The sequence below is a fragment of the Lissotriton vulgaris genome, chromosome 7 (assembly GCF_964263255.1).
Source record: "Lissotriton vulgaris chromosome 7, aLisVul1.2, whole genome shotgun sequence".
Lineage (NCBI taxonomy): Eukaryota > Metazoa > Chordata > Amphibia > Caudata > Salamandridae > Lissotriton > Lissotriton vulgaris.
The window spans coordinates 1,181,771,330-1,181,790,558 of NC_141695.1; positions in this window are offsets into that span (position 1 = coordinate 1,181,771,330).

Here is a 19,229-nt window from a genome sequence, read left to right on the forward strand (position 1 = left end):
GTGAAAAAATATCAGTACGTTGCTGGAGATGTGGCCCGCCATGCCACCAATGTACTTACCGGGGGAGGGTAAACACCCATTATTCCGCAACTTTCTTTACGCATACCATCACTCCGCATACTATCATTACGAAAGTACCATGACTCTGCAATGCCATAATAACGCATGGCATTACATTTTATATGCTTTTACCACGCATACATTTACAACGCATGAATCGTAAAAGCATGTTTTTTTAAATGTTTGGATAAGGTAAGTATGGGTATAGGGGTATATGTTTTGGAGTACTGAGGTATATGTTTTGGGGCGTTTGGGTATTTTAAGGGTTCAGATATAGTTTTGCGTTAAGGGGTACAGGGGTAGTTTGATTGTTTAGGGATAGGTATGGGTTTTGGGGTACAGGGGTATTTTTAGGTATCAGGGCTAGGTTTGGGTTTTGGGGTAGAGGAGTATTTTTAGGGTTCAGGGGTAGGTTTGGGTTTTGGGGTACAGGGGTATTTTAAGAGTTTAGGGCTAGGTTTGGGTTTTGGGGTACAGGGGTATTTTTAGGGTTCAGGGCTAGGTTTGGGTTTTGGGGTACAGGGGTATTTTAGGGTTCAGGGGTAGGTTTAGGTTTTGGGGTACAGGGCTATTTTTAGGGTTCAGGGCTAGGCTTGGGTTTTGGGGTACAGGGGTATTTTTAGGGTTCAGGGGTAGGTTTGGGTTTTGGGGTACGGGGTACGGGTATTTTAAGAGTTCAGGGCTACATTTGGGTTTTGGGGTACAGGGGTATTTTAGGGTTCAGGGGTAGGTTTGGGTTTTGGGGTACAGTGGTATTTTTAGGGTTCAGAGCTAGGTTTGGGTTTTGGGGTACAAGGGTATTTTTAGGGTTTAGGGGCAGGTTTTGGTTTTGAGGTACAGTGGTATTTATTGGGTTCAGGGCTAGGTTTGGGTTTTGGGGTACAGGGGTACTTTTAGGGTTTAGGGATAGGTTTGAGTTTTGGGGTACAGGGTATATTTATAGGGTTAAGATGGGTTAGTGTTTAAGGGTGTTGGGGTATTTTAAGGAGTAAGGGTGGGTTATGATTATGGGGTGCAGGGGTATTTAAAGGGAGCAGGGTGGGAATAGCACACGATATGAGACATGGCATAAACGACGGAACGTACCACACGCCCCCAGCGTTTGTCACGCCCCCCCACATGCCCACAGCACAATGCAGACACGCCCACAAGGGACTACTTTGCTGGCACGGTTCTTTTACCTTTTAAATGTATATGGTGGGTGTCTGCATAGCCTATGTCCTTCTGCTGCAACTGCCCTTTCCAACGCTGTATTGGGTGTTGTGATTGGTGCCGTGGTTCCTGAGATTACCCGCCTCAAAGGTTTCGGATCTCTCTTTATTATATTAGTATGGAATGAGGTCTGGATGTCTGAGTCCCATCAATCAATCAATCAATATAATAACAGAAAAATTCACAGGGTATGGGGCAAATATGGCTGCACCTATCCTCTAATTGGGTTAGGGTAATTTGTTCCGTACACTTTTAATCTGACTTTGAGTGCGAATGCTGGCGGGTTATTTTAACGCCGGTTTCTTGACAGATTTCTATAAGTGTCTATTTTTATAACAAGTTAATAATACGGATAACCTATTTTGAAAGTAACGTTGCGTGATGATTATCTTCATAGGTTACAATAGGTCTAAATGCCCCACCTTCATCACTGATGTATGATTACACTGAATTTACCACTTTAGTGCTCGGGACTCGACATTATACTTATTTAAACAGAGGTAAGTGTGTCTAGGTAAACAAATTACACTCTTAAACTCTTTTAGTAGTGGGATCATGACATTAATATATACTATATCAATTGATGTTTACCATTTAGGAAGCTATTGATACACTGCACTCTTTACTTCCCTTTGTGTTTGACAGACACAACAAGAATATATTTGGTAAGCGCACTTACAATAATTTATGGGTAGTGTTTCCCTTATATTATAGAATCGCTGGGGGCGTGTGGTACGTTTCGCCCTTCATGCCATGTCTTATATCGTGTGCTAATCCCACCCTGCTCCCTTTAAATACCCCTGCACCCCATAATCAAACCCCAACCTTACTCCTTAAAATACCCCAACACCCTTAAACACTAACCCATCTTAACCCTATAAATGTACCGCGTACCAAAACCCAAACCTACCCCTGAACCCTAAAATACCCCTGTACCCCAAAACCCAAACCTAGCCCTGAACTCTTAAAATACCCCTGTACCCCAAAACCCAAACCTAGCCCTGAACCCTAAAAATACCCCTATACCCCCAAACCCAAATCTAGCTCTGAACCCTAAAAATAGCCCTGTAACCCAAAACCCAAACCTACCCCTGAACCTTAAAATACCCCTGTACCCCAAAACCCAAACCTAGCCCTGAACCCTAAAAATACCCCTGTACCCCAAAACCCATACCTTGCCCTGAACCCTTAAAATACCCATGTACCCCAAAACCCAAACCTAGCCCTGAACCCTAAAAATATCGCTGTACCCCAAAACCCATACCTATCCCTAAACCATAAACTACCCCTGTACCCCATAACCCAAAACTATATCTGAACCCTTAAAATAGCCAAACACCACAAAACGTATACCTCAGTACCCCAAAACATATACCCCTATACCCATACTTACCTTAGCCAAACATAAAAAAACATGGTTTTACTATTCATGCATTTACAAAGAATCTCGTTGTAAATGTATGCGTGGTAAAAGCATATAAAATGTAATGCCATGCGTTATAATGGCATTGCAGAGTCATGGTACTTTCGTAATGAAAGTATGCGGAGTGATGGGATGCCGAAAGAATAATGGGTGTTTACCCTCCCCCTGTAAGTACAATGGTGGCACGGCGGCCCACATCTCCAGCAACATACTCATATTTTTTCACCACCCATTTGAAAAATGCACAGGTCTCTCTCATTGATGGCCAGCACCGACATACACTTTTAGAATTGCGAACTTTAGAACTGGGGAGCTACGTTCGAATCTCGGCATCAGCTCAACATCCTGTGATTCCAGGCAAATCGATTTGTCTCCCCATGCCTACCACAAATGAATGTGTCCTTCTGTAATGTAAATTGTGCTCATGCCATGTTGTCGAGTTCGTGCTATATAATATTGCAAGGAAAAATAAAGTGGAAAACTCGAGTTCACACACACTACTGAACGCGCACTCTTAAGTGCATCAGCAGTGCACTGTGAATCGGAGCGTTTCACAGGCCTGTCACAGATAAGAAATGGTATTAAAATGAAATCCTACAAAACAATATACTACTGGCAGGCAGCAATTCATTCCCGGACAACGTCGGGACGGGCTGCTAGTAATGAATAAATCTGATGTGCACTGTGAAATAATGCTGATCAGATACTTAAATAAAAGGCTCTTTTTTATGGCCCCAGGACATACTATATAAACTATTCCATGCAGTTCCAGGAACACATTACCTTCTTCACTCATTTGGCACGACCAATATCAAGGGGGGCATATTGTGCATAATTTGATGTAGCATAATTGCACAAAATTACAGGAACATTTTGCAAGATTATGGGGAATTATATGAGGAGTATAACATAGTATTTAGCACTCTTTTTTTAGTGTAAAATGAACCCTCGCGCTCAAAATAGACCTCAGGTTGCAATTTGCACTAAGATACTACCGCGTAATGCAACATAGCATGAACATCAGCAGCCACTCACACTCACTAAGTCTGTTGTTCCTCTGCGCCTGTGGTGCAGTTTTTGTGCCAAATTACTCACAATTACATAAATGGGAGTAATTGTATAATTTTCGGTAATTTTGCATGATAAGAGTAACACAGAATTACCACAATTACTCTTATTACTCAGCATAATTAAAATTTTACCAAGGCCTAATCAATATTTAACAGCAGGCTTTCTATACTTGAAGTCAAGAACAAAGTTACCGTCAATCGAGGAAGTCCATTTTCGATTCACATGGGAAGGATCCATACCAAATTTTGAGGTGTAACCACTGACTATGCAAATTATTAACATTTAGAGTCACTGTACACAAATATGCCTAATGCAAGTATTTTGACAATCTGACATGGATTAATCCTCCTGGACCTATGATGGACACACTCACTATGCGTGTACATTGAAGTTAAAGTTGAACTCAGCAGTGGCGGCTGGTGACATTTGAAAGTGGTGAGGCGTAAACTGCTAATCGTACTGCACCGTAGCGAGCGTGCGTAGCGAGCGAGCCCGAAGCCCCTAAGGAGGGTTCAGGGGGATTTCCCCCCGAGAACATTTTGGAAAAATAGTGGAAAAATGGTGCATTTTCAAGCAAATTTGAGAAAGCAGGAAGGTTAATAAAGCAATTGTGAAAGTGCAGGTATTACATTATTAAAGAGCTGTCATATAACATAGGTAGCTGCTTATTCGGTATAACCACAGAGCTTCATAACAGACTTCAAGATACAATGCTGAGAACTTCACAGATTGTTTTTATTTAAACTGCAAACAACAAAACAAACAACTTTTTTTGATTTAACACCTTGGCTGCTGCTTGAATTTCCCCCCTGTGCTGGACAATGCAGGATAGGGTGTGGTCGTGACGGAACCATTCCGTCATCAGCACAGCTCAACCGTGACTGATGACGGAATGGTTCCGTCACCAGCATCGAAGGGGTTAAACTGCAAACAACAAAAGAACCAACTAAACAGGTCACAAACTATCACCATTCAACATATTTACTTTTTGTATCTAAATTCTGCACCGTATGCCAGAAAAACCAGGACAGCATTCCTTATCCCACTAAATAGGAACGTACAGAGCATGAATTTATTCTCCAGTCATCAAACCCCGAACCCTCCCCGCGCCCCCCCATTGCGCCATGCAGCATTTTGTTTCCCAGTTGCACTCAGTGATAACATGATGACCCCTTCTGCTAGTGTAATGTTCACGCTTCTGATTTTTAGCTAAATGTGAGAAGCTCGGTGTCACCTTCTACTGTTTAATTCACTCAAGTTTCACACATTACCCACATGTTCTTCCTCTGTGCCCACCAGGCGTGCAACGGCCATTGTGCTCAACGCCCCCCCTCCCTATGTGGGTCAGCCCGGGCTGAGACATCTTCCCGGGCAGACATTTTGTGAGCTGCCACTGCCAGCCGCACCCTAATACACAGGTCTTTAAAAGACCATTTATGTGTTAACGAGGCCTCTGCCTATGGCCGAAAAATTAGCTCCCCCCCCCTGAAATTTTTCGCAGCCATGAGTCTCAGCAGTAGGCCCACTGAACTACCTTACCAATGATCCAAGGCAGCAAGCGATTGAAAGGTTTGAGGCAAAGGTTCTTAAACAGTGCAAATACCTGGCCTCGGACCTTCCTTTCCTGCTTATTGGCATGCTCTCTCTGACTAGAGCAGGCTAGGGGTTGATCCAAGTCTTAGTGTTTGGTGCTCTCTCTGGCCAGAGCTGCCTAGGGGTTGATCCGAGTATTAATGCCCCAGTGCTCTCTCTGACTAGAGCAAGCTGCAGAAGAAACCCTAAAATTGTTTGTAGAAGCAAAATGCCTCAGTGTACTCTTCTACAGTTTCCTCTGGGCTTTACCTCTTCTTGAAGAAATTGAAACGTTTAAGGTTCTTCAGAAAAGTTCCTTTCAAGTCTGCCAATGCTTTTGGCATACTTGTCCCAATCACCGGATATTCCACATGGAGCATTCACAATGGAAAGATTGTCAAAGATGTGTTGTCTTTCTTGACCGAGGTGGCAGAAAAGTAATGCTGCCTTGTGTTTGGTTTCAAAATCTTCATCATCTATGCCCAGAAACATTTCAACAGGTACATATCCATGACTTCCACTTGACATGTTGTTTTCTAGGATACTGTGAAAATGGCGAGATTTAAACTAAGTGATGAGTAAAAGCCATCTTGAAGCATAAGCAGAAGAAGCAAAAGATGAAGCAGCTGAAAATGCTGGCAGATCAAAGGCCGTCAAGATACACTAGTGCTTATGGAAATCCAATGCAATTATATTTAAAGTAAACAATACAGCCCAATCCAAAATGGCTGACAAGGAAACAGAGTGAGGATATTCTGTGTAATGAAACTTAACACAATCAAGATGGCTGACAGCGAAATAGTGTGAAGATAGTTTACCAAATGGAACTTAGTCCAAATCCAAGATGCCAGATAGTAAAGTGGCATGTAGATAATCCAACAGTAGCATGGGCACAGCCAAAATAGTCGAAAAGTACCCCAAACCGTGATTGACAAGCCCAAATGATATCACCAAAGGGGAAAGGAAGGCACCAGATCAGTACACAGCTGTGTGCATGTGACTAGGAAAATCACTAGGTTGAAAACTTGCCTGGAATGTATTTATTATTTATTTATTATTGCAATTTATAAAGCGCAACGTATGCCTGTAGGCGTCTTGACGCTGTGCTGTGCAAATGTGCCACAAACGTAGTACACACCAATGTACCCTATAATTTAATTTCTCCATGTGCAGTGATGTGCAGTAAGAAACCCTCTATGTGCACACTTCCCATTGCCCTCTGCAAAACACCTCCTGGGTAAGCTAGCTGTAGGGTTGAGAGAAAGCTAGGAGTGGTCCTTTGTTATCCTTCATGCAAAACGGTACATTTATAAAGTACTTATAGCAAAATGTTTGCCAAAACAGATTTTATTGTACACAAATAACACGACATATCATAAAAGAAGCAATCTTCCTTCTAAATGGCAAACTGTTTTTCAGCTTCCTACCAAATAAACATGTACCCACATAGCTCTCTTACCAAAAAGATCAAATTCCAAATATGGCTTGCTCCAAGTTACAGAAATACAATAAATGCTGAAAATAAAAACAAACACAGCAAGAATACCAAAGCATATTTTATATTGCCCACACAGTAAACTGAATTCTATGTTGCTTTGCTCTGGGGCTCATAATGGTGATGGATTAAAGGACTTAGCGGCATGCCATCGTGAAGTGGCTAGAAATTAACTCAGCCAATAAGGAGGTTGTGAACCAAGGCTGACCATTTTAGATTAATGGCAACGTTTGCCACAGGCAGCAATCTAAGGACGCACTGTTGGCAATGCAGTTCTAGGCATATCTCTTTTACAATAACATGACATAACAGAAGGAAGGATTGCCTTGTGGAAGAAGGATTGAGGGAAATGGGCGCTTAAATCTCAAGTCTCTCTGACAGGGGTTGATCCGATTATTAATGCCCGGTGCTCTCCCTGGTCAGGGATGCAGTCTTGTGGGGATGGCTGAAAGGGAGAAAACCAAAGGTGATGATGGACGGAGCATTGACAATACAAACACTCACCCCCAGTCAACTGATCTGGGTTTAATCCATCACCGTTCTTCAGCTCACTCCGCCACACCAGTTCAGACATGGCCATATGCAAATCAGTATGACCCTGTGCCTCATGGGAACAGTCCAGCCCGAACTGCCAAGTCATGTCTTCCCTGACCGGAATCAAGCTTCCCAGGACCGGTTTCTGGCATTACAGCCGTCTTCAGCTGGGCTTGCTTGACTCCAGTGGCAAAGTGAGCAAGGGACTCACGTCTGAGCATACCCTGCCAACTTAGGGCGAACAAAGAAAAACCAAAGGTGATGATGGACGGAGCGTTGACAATACAAACACTCACCCCCAGTCAACTGATCTGGGTTTAATCCATCACTGTTCTTTAGCTCACTCCGCCACCCGAGTTCAGACATGGCCATATGCAAATCAGTCTGACCCTGTGCCTCATGGGAACAGTCCAGCCCGAACTGCCAAGACATGTCTTCCCTGGACTGGAATCAAGCTTCCCAGGACCAGTTTCTGGCATTACAGCCGTCTTCAGCCGGGCTTGCTTGACTCCAGTGGCAAAGTGAGCAAGGGACTCACGTCTGAGCATACCCTGCCAACTTAGGGCGAACAAAGAAAAACCAAAGGTGATGATGGACGGAGCGTTGACAATACAAACACTCACCCCCAGTCAACTGATCTGGGTTTAATCCATCACTGTTCTTTAGCTCACTCCGCCACCCCAGTTCAGACATGGCCATATGCAAATCAGTCTGACCCTGTGCCTCATGGGAACAGTCCAGCCCGAACTGCCAAGCCATGTCTTCCCTGGACCGGAATCAAGCTTCCCAGGACCGGTTTCTGGCATTACAGCCGTCTTCAGCCGGGCTTGCTTGACTCCAGTGGCAAAGTGAGCAAGGGACTCACGTCTGAGCATACCCTGCCAACTTAGGGCGAACAAAGAAAAACCAAAGGTGATGATGGACAGGGCGTCGACAATACAAACACTCACCCCCAGTCAACTGATCTGGGTTTAATCCATCACCGTTCTTTAGCTCACTCCGCCACCCCAGTTCAGACATGGCCATATGCAAATCAGTCTGACCCTGTGCCTCATGGGAACAGTCCAGCCCGAACTGCCAAGTCATGTCTTCCCTGGACCGGAATCAAGCTTCCCAGGACCGGTTTCTGGCATTACGGCCGTCTTCAGCCGGGCTTGCTTGACTCCAGTGGCAAAGTGAGTAAGAGACTCACGTCTGAGCATACCCTGCCAACTTAGGGCGAACAAAGAAAAACCAAAGGTGATGATAGACGGAGCGTTGACAATACAAACACTCACCCCCAGTCAACTGATCTGGGTTTAATCCATCACCGTTCTTTAGCTCACTCCGCCACCCGAGTTCAGACATGGCCATGTGCAAATCAGTCTGACCCTGTGCCTCATGGGAACAGTCCAGCCCGAACTGCCAAGCCATGTCTTCCCTGGACCGGAATCAAGCTTCCCAGGACCGGTTTCTGGCATTACAGCCGTCTTCAGCCGGGCTTGCTTGACTTCAGTGGCAAAGTGAGCAAGGGACTCACGTCTGAGCATACCCTGCCAACTTAGGGCGAACAAAGAAAAACCAAAGGTGATGATAGACGGAGCGTTGACAATACAAACACTCACCCCCAGTCAACTGATCTGGGTTTAATCCATCACCGTTCTTTAGCTCACTCCGCCACCCCAGTTCAGACATGACCATATGCAAATCAGTCTGACCCTGTGCCTCATGGGAACAGTCCAGCCCGAACTGCCAAGCCATGTCTTCCCTGGACTGGAATCAAGCTTCCGAGGACCGGTTTCTGGCATTCCAGCCGTCTTCAGCCCGGCTTGCTTGAATCCAGTGGTGTGCAGAGCATGGGACTCACGTCGATTCCCGCTGTCCTCGCTTTCAAGTCCTGCAGGCAGCACCAGCACGTCATCAGTAAGGCGGCGCGGCAAGCAGCCTCCCTCTCCACTGCCGCGTTTTTCATTGGTGCGGCCGGCTGCCCCAGGCTACGTCAATTTCTCTCTGTATGCTGCTGCTGCAGCATACAGAGAGAACAGGGAAAGTTACTCGAGGGCAGGGGGGAGTGGCTTGGGGGAGTGGCTTGTCCACTGTTGGTAATACTGTCTGTTTGGGCAGCCTCAGGCTGCCCAAAGAGTCAGTATTAACAGTAGTGGGCAAGCCACACCCCCAAGCCACTCCCCCCTGCCCTCAACTAACTCTAAACCAGGAAGTTCTGCTTTCTCGCCGTGCGAGAAGGCAGAAACAATGGTAGATATATAATATGCTAACTACCATTTGTTCTGCCTTCTCGCACGGCGAGAAAGCAGGGGGGGGCGGTGCCCAAACGCCCCCATGGAGGAATCGCCACTGGAACTCAGGAAGGTAGTGTGTGGAGGCAATGGAAAGACCACAATCCCTAAGGTCTCAGTGTAAACTGATATTAACAATACTAATAAAAAATGCAGTCATAGTTTAAAGTTACGGTATAAAAGATGTGTTTGCTCATGGCAGTTAAAGACAGAAACAACGTTTGGGTTAATTATTTCCTATCTTTAACCTAGAACGTGAATTTGCACTAGTAGTCTGAAACACTGAATCTTGTCGACTCTCATACCTCATACACACCCTACTTGACATATTTTACTCTCTACCTCCCAAAGAGAACCTTTAAATAAATATATATATATATATATATATATATATATATATATATATATATATATATATATATATATATATATATATATATATATATATACATATATATATATACATATATATATGTATATATGAAGAATCCTGCAGATGCCAGACAGCTGAACTCCAGAACTGCATTAAAATGGCTCTGGGCTCCCTATTATCAATAATTAGCCAGGGTGCTATGGGACCTAATGCAAACAAGGATATTGTGCCTACCTTCACCTGGTTTTATAGCAAAAAACAGACAATGACTGGGGTGAAGTGGGCTTGTCTTGCCCCGGAAACCCAATGTCACTCCACATCCTGTACTATTGATAGCTAGGCCCCTGAGGTCACATGGTGATATCTCACTGAGAAACGTCTTAGATCATTAGAGAACTAGCAACTTGCTCTTGTTATCCTATTAAATTTCAGAACTGTTTTTAAAGCATATAAGAACCTATCTTGAGGAAGCGGTTTCAAGATTGATAGATGGATGTGAGTGTTTAGGAGTGGGCAGAGATATTCCTTTGCTGATGCCATCAATGCTGTTCTGTTGGAATACTAATCTAGAGCTCTGGTCAATTCTTACGAGGCTCTCCCAGCTTTCTGCCCTATTCCTCTTTCTTTTTTACACTTGTGTGCCCTTTGGCTAAAGTTATACACGTTCAAGCAGTGACACATCATGCGTACCCAGAACTTACTTTTATGAATTTTAGATTAAGGCTGAAAAAGCACCTATGCAGGAACGCCGCTATCTGTATTCCTGGCTCAAGTGCAAAAATTGATGACTCACATGCAAAAATTAATGAAGGAAAACAGTCTTCCTTTTTCTAGCCTCCTTTAAAAGCAAAATTCGGCGCCAGTGGCTTCAGTAAGGCACCACGGACCAAATGTACAAAAGTTAGTAAAAGCTAGCAATTGTGATTTCCAAATTGTGATTCGTACTGAATCGCAATTAGAAAATCGCAGTTCCTAGTGTGAGAAACTATAGAGCTTTTAATTTGTGATTCCTAGTGGGTCTCAAATCGACCCACCTCATGAGTTTAATGACGTAGGTCACAGTTTGCGACTCATTGGTGGTCTTCTGAGATCACCGGACCACCATGTCTGTGATTGCTTTTTAATAAAGCAATTTTTTAAGGCCGTTTTTTTTCAAAGGAAAATGGAATGCGCTTTAAAAATAAAAAATAAAAGTTTCACGTTTTATTTTTTAAGAGTAAAGAGTAAGCAGGGGTTCATTGGGACCATTAGCTGTTCTTAAAAATATGTTGTTAAACATTCTGAAAGGGGAAGGTGTCCCATGGGGGACCCTTACCATTTGCAAATGTTTATCCCGACCTTTGAGTAGCCAGTAAAAAATGAATGTTTTGCTATGGCCCTAATATATATCACTATGATTCAGTACTTTGAAGGAGCTCCCTAATCATGCTCCTTCTAAATACTGAATTACAATTACCAAATCATAATTTTCTCCTGTATATTTCAACATGCTTTTTGTCAGGCGCAAATGGGCCAATTCTGAGAGACGGACCCTTTGTGACCTCCAAAAAGGATATGCACATCTGCCCCACAGGGGTTTTATTGATGTTTTCACTTCTATTACCTAAATTAAAAGCAGGTTCAATAAACATATAATTTCATCTTAAATTAGAAATGGATTTTCTAGATATTTACAATTTTAACAACACAGGAAATTCACTTAGGCTATTGCAATGTCTAGATGGGACTATTGCACTATTTAATGTATCCTCCATGGTTGACCATAAATCAAACAACAGGGCTGTACCACTCCAATGTTGAGCAATATATGTTTGTTTTTATTGCAGACCAGCACAAGCTTCCTGTTCAATGAACAGTGAATTTTGGAACTCTAGGCCACACTAACGTCATTTCAGAATACATAACTATCATATCTATGAGATGAGCTTCTCAGCTTCATTGACCATTGGGAGATTTCAAAGTACTTGTGACAGCAGAAGCACAATGGCTGCCATGCACAAACGCAGGCACCCTTGCGCCATGGTGTTGCAGAATTGATTGATGTTGTGCAGGAAGGGACACCTACCTGCACAAAACCTATTAATCCAGAGTATTTCCTCTTCATCTATGTGGTGTACGTTTACATTGGATCTGAAGGTTGTGTGAGTTTCAGGGGTATTGCTGTGGCTCCATTTCTTCTCAAGATGTCTGCAGGTGAGTCTGGATTAGTAGACGGCGGGAGTGAACCAGTAGGCCTTCTTGCAGTGTTGTTTGCCTGATATTCTCTGTAGGGGTGACAGGGTGTCGGCAGAGTTGAAGATCCATCGGTGTAGGTTGCGCTCTGCGGAGTTGACATCTGTAAGCATTGGCGGAGTTGTGGTGCTGGGGGAGTTGACGGGAAGCTCTTTGGTGGCCTTGATCCAGCTGCAATTGGAGGCGGTGATGGTGGTGAAGTACGGGGCGTAGTGAAGGTGTGATGTATACAATGATGGTCAGTCCAGGAAAGTTTGGTAGTGTGGCTGTAGTTGAAGTTCCAGCTGGCAGAGAAAATGGGCTTGAGCATCTGTCCAGCTATGTGGTTTGGTGCGGTGACTAGCTGCTTGAGTCCGATGTTTGGCGAGGTTCCACAGGAGGGGGGTGGCATTCTGGTCACTTGGGTTATTCAGGTGGAACTTGAGATCTCTGAGTAGGAAGTAGTCGGTGGATGGGAGAGCCTAGGGTCAAATGAGGTCTACGATGGCATCCGTAAATGCGGGGTCATGGGCCAGGGGGCCTGTAGACAATAGTGCTGTTGGGGGTGGTTTTGACATTGGGCCAGATCTGGTAGTGGAGGTGTTCCATGGTCGCCCTTGGGTAAGTAGAATGCGTGGTCAGTCGGATTGTGATTTTGTAAAAGATGGCAATGCCTCCTCCTGGACGGTCGGGCGGTCCTTGTGGGTGATTTTGTAGCCATTGGGGATGGCGATGGAGACGTCTGGCGTCTGGTCCGGAGCAGAGGTTCGTCCAGATTTCCGTGAAGAAGCCGATGTCTGTAGAAGTGGTGTCGAGGAGGTCCAAGATTTCTGTGGTGTATTTGTGTAGGGACGGCACATTGAGGAAGATGAAGTTGAGCCGGATGGGTGCACTGTTGGTCAGTTGGCTGGCAAGAGGTGATGGTGTGCTGATGTAGCAGAAGGTGTTATTGCAGTTTTGGCACGCGCAGGGTGCAAGGGTATTCTTTGGTGATGCTAGATGGCAGGCGGAGTGGCGTCTTAGCAGTGGAGTGTCCTAGAGGCAGGGTCCCTGGTGCTGGTTCCGGTACTGGAGCGGACAGACGCAGACAGACTTGCCTTCGGCACACCAGTGGCTTGCTCTCTGCTCATGGCCGCACAGCGTTCGCCATTAAGTACTGCTGCAGAGGGCTGGACAGCTGCGAAGCAGGAAATGCGGGAAAGAACACTGGAGGGGCGGGGAAGTGGGGGATCGCAGCAGCAACAAAGGAGAGGACAGGGAAAGTGAAACTGAAATAAACTGAAACTCTTGCATAGTAATGGTTGTCTCCCATCTAGCGCAGCTCAGGGGCCTCAGCCTCCTCAGCTTCCTGCCAGCGCAACATCCCCCAGCCTGTGATGCAGAGAGGCGTGGCCCACCATTGGTAATCTCCTCCTTCCACCCTGGTGTACTGGTGGCACATGGCATGCGATGTAGACCTCACCACATTAGTGCACAGGAGTTCCTCTACCATTCACAGTTCCAAGGTGCACCAGGCGGTCTTCTCACACAGGTCAGTAAAGTGTCGCCAAGATACCGGCCAGACTTCACCAGCAGGTAGGGGTGATCGAAATGCCTCAATGTCTACCGCCATGGCCCAGCAACTCCACAGCACCTCTGCCACCCACTCTAGGTCAAAGACGCAGGCCCGGCGAGGCCTCCAGGTACCGGGGACTGTCTGTGCTTTCAAGGTTTGGTTGCTATGGTGTTGCAAGGGAGCTATGAAACGTGATGCATCACTGGTTGCTCCCAGCGATGCGCCTCTTTTCATAAATGTAGCCCTGAATCTGCATTTCCTCTTTCCCTGGGACTCTGGCTGGTCATCCTGGCTGTTGTAGAGTTAGGGGGGGGGTTGTTGATCTGGGCTGCACTTGGCCCTGGCTGCGTCATTCTTAATTCCGTTGTTTTTATTTTATTTTTGTCATTGGAGATGGACTCATGAGCTATTTTTGTCTGTAGAGGCAAAACAAGTGACATCGGGCTGACTAATGTGAGTTTTTTGGCCACTAATTGGCCTTCCGTCACTTTTCTCTCGCTAGCGTCAACATTTTTATCACCTTAACGCCAGTGTCAGCAGCAGTTTTACCCCGGCTAGCTGATACTATCAATATGTAGCGACATATTGTAAATACATCACTAGAAGGCGATAGTTTTCCATGATAGGCCGCGTTAAGAAAACTGCCGCCAACTAATGCTAACTCTAGTTAGCGGCATTTATTGTAAATATACCCCTGTATGTCCTCACGTCAATGCATTTTACGTTTTATAATAGATTTTTAAAAAAACACAAGCACCACAAACAGCAGCGTTCTGTTCATTCGTGTTGCTCCCGTAAAGCTTTGCTTCTTACAATGTGTCATTACGTTATCCTTCGGTAACCAGCATATTGCGAAATTTCCAAAATGATGTAAGATTACAATGGCGTAATGGAATAGGTCTACAGTGCACCAGACAGCATAAATATATTAAACAAATATAAAAATTGCAGAACAAGCTACGTTAGCTCTGTGACCTAAGTAGAAGCATGGAAGCTGCGTGCCTTCATCTTTCACTAAGGCAGTGCTCACTATATCTCTGTTTTGCTGCTCCATTTGCGCAATATTTCATGCTTTCTAACGCTGCTCGTGTGGCGCGCGTGCAGAGCCCTTCAGTCAGCTTTGTTATCCCAGAGCGCGGGAGCCTTCTTTCTTTCATTTGCTGCGGGCCTGCACGGGTCAGAGCGGCTGAGAATAATTGCATGGCTGATCTCACCACTGCTTTCAAGAGGCTGGCTCTGCGCCGGCAGAACACCCGCTCTTGAATTAGACCAGCTCTGAGATGCTCTTACATCTAATTTAACATGTTGCCTGGCATATGAGTTCAGTTTCATGCTGAACCGTCTTCCTCTAGGCATCCGCCTGCTTGTCTTTAATACTAACTAACATTTTCTGAAATAACCAAAAATGGTGCATGCTGAATTTGCTGATGAACAATTGCAGCGCATTCAACTCCTTCTCTTTAGGATAGTTTCCAGACAATATGCTCCCCAGTGGGAGCTGGTTCATTATACACATCACTGTCACCACGTGACGCAGCATTTTTGTTTTGTTCAATTGCTACAGCGAAAATGAACACACACTGTGCATACAATATGACAGCGTGAGGGCAGCAAATGGTGATATAATACTTTATTTGCAGATTTGAGGTTGCAGCCTAGATTCATGATTTGTGGTGTCTCGTGGACACCATGCATACTATGCAAATATGCATTCCGGCCACCCTCTACCACGGCCTGTAAAATAAACAATGCCCAGTGCTTCCCGCCTCTCATCATGTCCCTTCCTGTAGTCCTGCCCTCAGTTTCTAAAGCACATCAAAAATATACCCCATTTGGCGCTTAGATTACAAAGCATACACTCGAACTGCCTTCATGCTTACTCCAACTATGAAACACAAACGGGGATGACATCATCTCACACCCTACAATAAAAAGCCTCAGCTACTGTTCGAACCTCTCCCCTTCTAAAGTCTAATCCACCTGGACTCTTGTTACACATAGTGCACAGAAAGTGCCACAGGTATTTTAGTCATTTTTATGCACTGACAGGGCATAATGGTTCTACAAAACGGAAGGTGGACCCCTTTTTCAGTCCTTTCTGTAATAAGGATCATGTCAGCACACATTTCACACACAAGCAGGCCCATGGGGTCATTCCATCATTTGCTTGGGGGATTGCTGCGTGCAAATGAGGGTCTGCCTTAGCCTGTGCGCCTGCATGGCAACAGAGGCAAGCAGAACATTAACAGATGCTAATTGTGTGCCACATATGAAATTGCATGGCTAGTGCGCGCCATGAGGGAAGGGGACCACCCAGGCATCCCCAAAAGCAGTTCTTGTAACACAAATCAGTCACATGCAGGTGAGTCCTGCCATCTCTGAGAAAGCAAGTCGTTGCTTCTGCATTGAAGGGCAGAGTGATGGTTTTAAGTAGCATGTCTGCCCTTCAGTTCTGCACTGTCAACAGTGCAAGTACAGTTGTGTCTGTAGTTGGCAGAGAAATTGTTTTCTAAATATGGCACATCGTCCCTGGCCACACCAGTTGCTCTGAAATAACATGTATTTGTAAAGGGCACGTTCACCCAGAAGGGCATCTTGGCGCTGAATAGCAGGTGTTTGTTACCCAACTCAATGGTACTCATTTTATCAAACTCAAAAGGATGAAAGGCTGAGTGGACCCGTCGAGACTTTAACCTGTGCCTATGAGGTCAAACAGACACCCATACAGTGGACACAATAATTCACTAAATCACCACACCCCACTAGCCAGGAATGTAACAGCCCATGCAGTCCCATTGGCAGGGGGGGGGCCGGTTGTCCGCAAGGCAGACCCCAGCCTATCAGGATGCCTTCCTTCAGCCCAAGGCCAATGAATATCTGTGAGATATGGGAGGCTTGGGGCTCCCATCACATTCTGTAGGGGGAGGGCATCTTTTTGCGTTACGCCTCTGGCACTATCCCACCATATTTACATGATATGGCCCCCAAAAGTGCACTGCGGGTTCCATTGGCTTTTAAACCTGTTTGTGTGACCCCACCGATGGTACAAAAGGGACTGCACACACTAGTACCGCCCCTTATATGCTATGAATTATGAAGGTGCACGTTTTATAAACATGCAACCCCTAAGGGGACATTCACTCATTTGCATGGGGTCGTGGCCCCATGCGAATGATGGAACGCCCTTGTCTCTGCACCTGCACAAGTTATCTCTGATATCACTACAGTGATAATCTCTTACATTTCACCAATATATTGTGCTTTATAGCCTATTTTTTATTATGGCTTACCAAAAACGTTACCTTTTTATTAACATAGCGCAGGTATCAATATTACCCTTATCTACGTTAACCCCAAAACAGTTTAAAATGTTCAACATTTTTGTGTTTCTTTTCAATTATGTTGCATATTCAGTTAAAGTTAAGTATACAGAACATACTACAATCGACGATCTACGTCTTTGCCTTTCTTATCTTTATTTTGCATGAATAACCAAAAAGAATAGAAGGGCTGAGAGGACATTTTTTCGTGGAATTCAGTATCTCACGCTTAACCATATTTTAATACTGCTCCGTGCTACGATATCCCACAAAGTAATGTCAGTACTTCTACCAGGACCCCTAGACTATCAGAAATCTCGGGTTGACTCAATATGCACAGTGACAGTGTGTCAGGATTCTAGAAGGGCTTTAGGCCAACCAATGCAAATGGATGCTCGTCATTTTTCACACAGACATGTAAATGTGTACGTAGCCAAGTCGTTTCTCAATTATTTTCATGTTTAAGGAGGAGACTGAAATATTAGTGTTTAATTCTGATTGTGGCCTTTAAACAGTGCACTCCTGCACACTCGCAGACCCCCCTCTCTCCACGTCTGAAGTGCCAGGCTCTTTGTAGCACAGTCACGCGCACCTGTCCTTGCCCCTCCGAGATGCCATGTCAGATCTCTCTCACAAATGATCACTTCCTTACAGAAGACTGGAGCAGTACTCTGCGCGCTTGTTTTACCTCCCTCCAGGGCAACAAAACATCCAAACGTATTATGTCTAGCGTGAGGCCTCTAATCACTCTTTCCTTAGTCACCGAGTTAGGGGAATATGCCTCGAAGGTACTTGCAGGGTCTATCACTGGCTCATTCTGACCAGATGAAATCCAGAATTTGCAAGAAAATAAATGCCAGTGTCCAATTTTTTTCTTTCAAGGCCTCTGTCTTCTGATACTGCTGGTGCCACCCACTTCCATAACATGCACTAGCCACTGACCATAGTCTTTTTTAACTGTTGCTTTGTGTTTTTAGGACCTTTTTAGCGTTTGAAGGGCACTAGCTGAATTTCCTCATATATCGAGATAGTTGTGTGGAAAAAATGAATCCGATGGATTCTATTCCTTATTGAGTGTTTACTCTAGAAATTGTAGGATTTTCATCAAATAGGGCCGTGCACCTGTCACTTTGGCCTGACAGCCCTTTTGTGGACAGGTTGTTAGATCAAAGGTTTATGCCATTCGAAACTAGCAGATGCTCTGCTGGTGTAAACCCAACACTTCCCCTTGCTCTAAATACTGTGGGGGAACTTCAGGTTTAGTGGGGTGGGACAACTGCTGATTTACAGTGGTGCTCTTTCTGCACCAGTCTTTACTTGTGGCATTCATTTTATGTTAGGGTCTCAAATAATGTGCACAACAAATTAAAACTGAAGATATTATGTGGCTAAATGAAAGTAAATGGTTTGTGCCCAGGTGAGTATCTGTTTGGATCTTCTCTTAGCCTGAGATAAACTCCAGAAACCATATCTGACTTCTTCCTGGGGCACATATACATGTACTTCCCCAGCAAGGAGCTGTTTAAGCATAAGACAAATCCAAACAGTACCCATCTTCTTACTTAGGCACAGACCTGCGGCCCTCATTTGCAAGAGACGGACACATCTGCATCGATGTGTCATTTTCCTTGCGCCTGCGCCAAATGTCCTTGCAACACCATGGATGTTCTGTATTTACAATATGGGGCTCCATGGTGCATTGTATTGTTAGAGTTGGTCATAAAACTGATGCAACTGCAGCAATGCATCAAAACACATAGGTGATGCCCACTGTAAAAGCCCTGCATCATTCATTAGGCCTGGCCTGAGCAAGCGTAAGGATTTTGATGCAGGGACATGGTAGAGTGATGCAGTGAAATTATGTAAATTTCATGGCCCCAATTCTACAGGGCCTTTTTGTGTGGGAATGCCTATCCCCCATATATTATACCTGGCGCATGCACAATGTGATGCAGGGCTCTACAAACAGATGCATACGTTTGTAGATATGGTGCAGTGTGGAAAAATTGATTGTGCTGCAGCTGCATCAAAACATGATGTAAATGAGGCACTATGTTTCTGAGCCTTAGCAAACAAAACAGTAAGCAGCAGGCTTTCTTGTCACCACAGAACTATACATTTGTACCC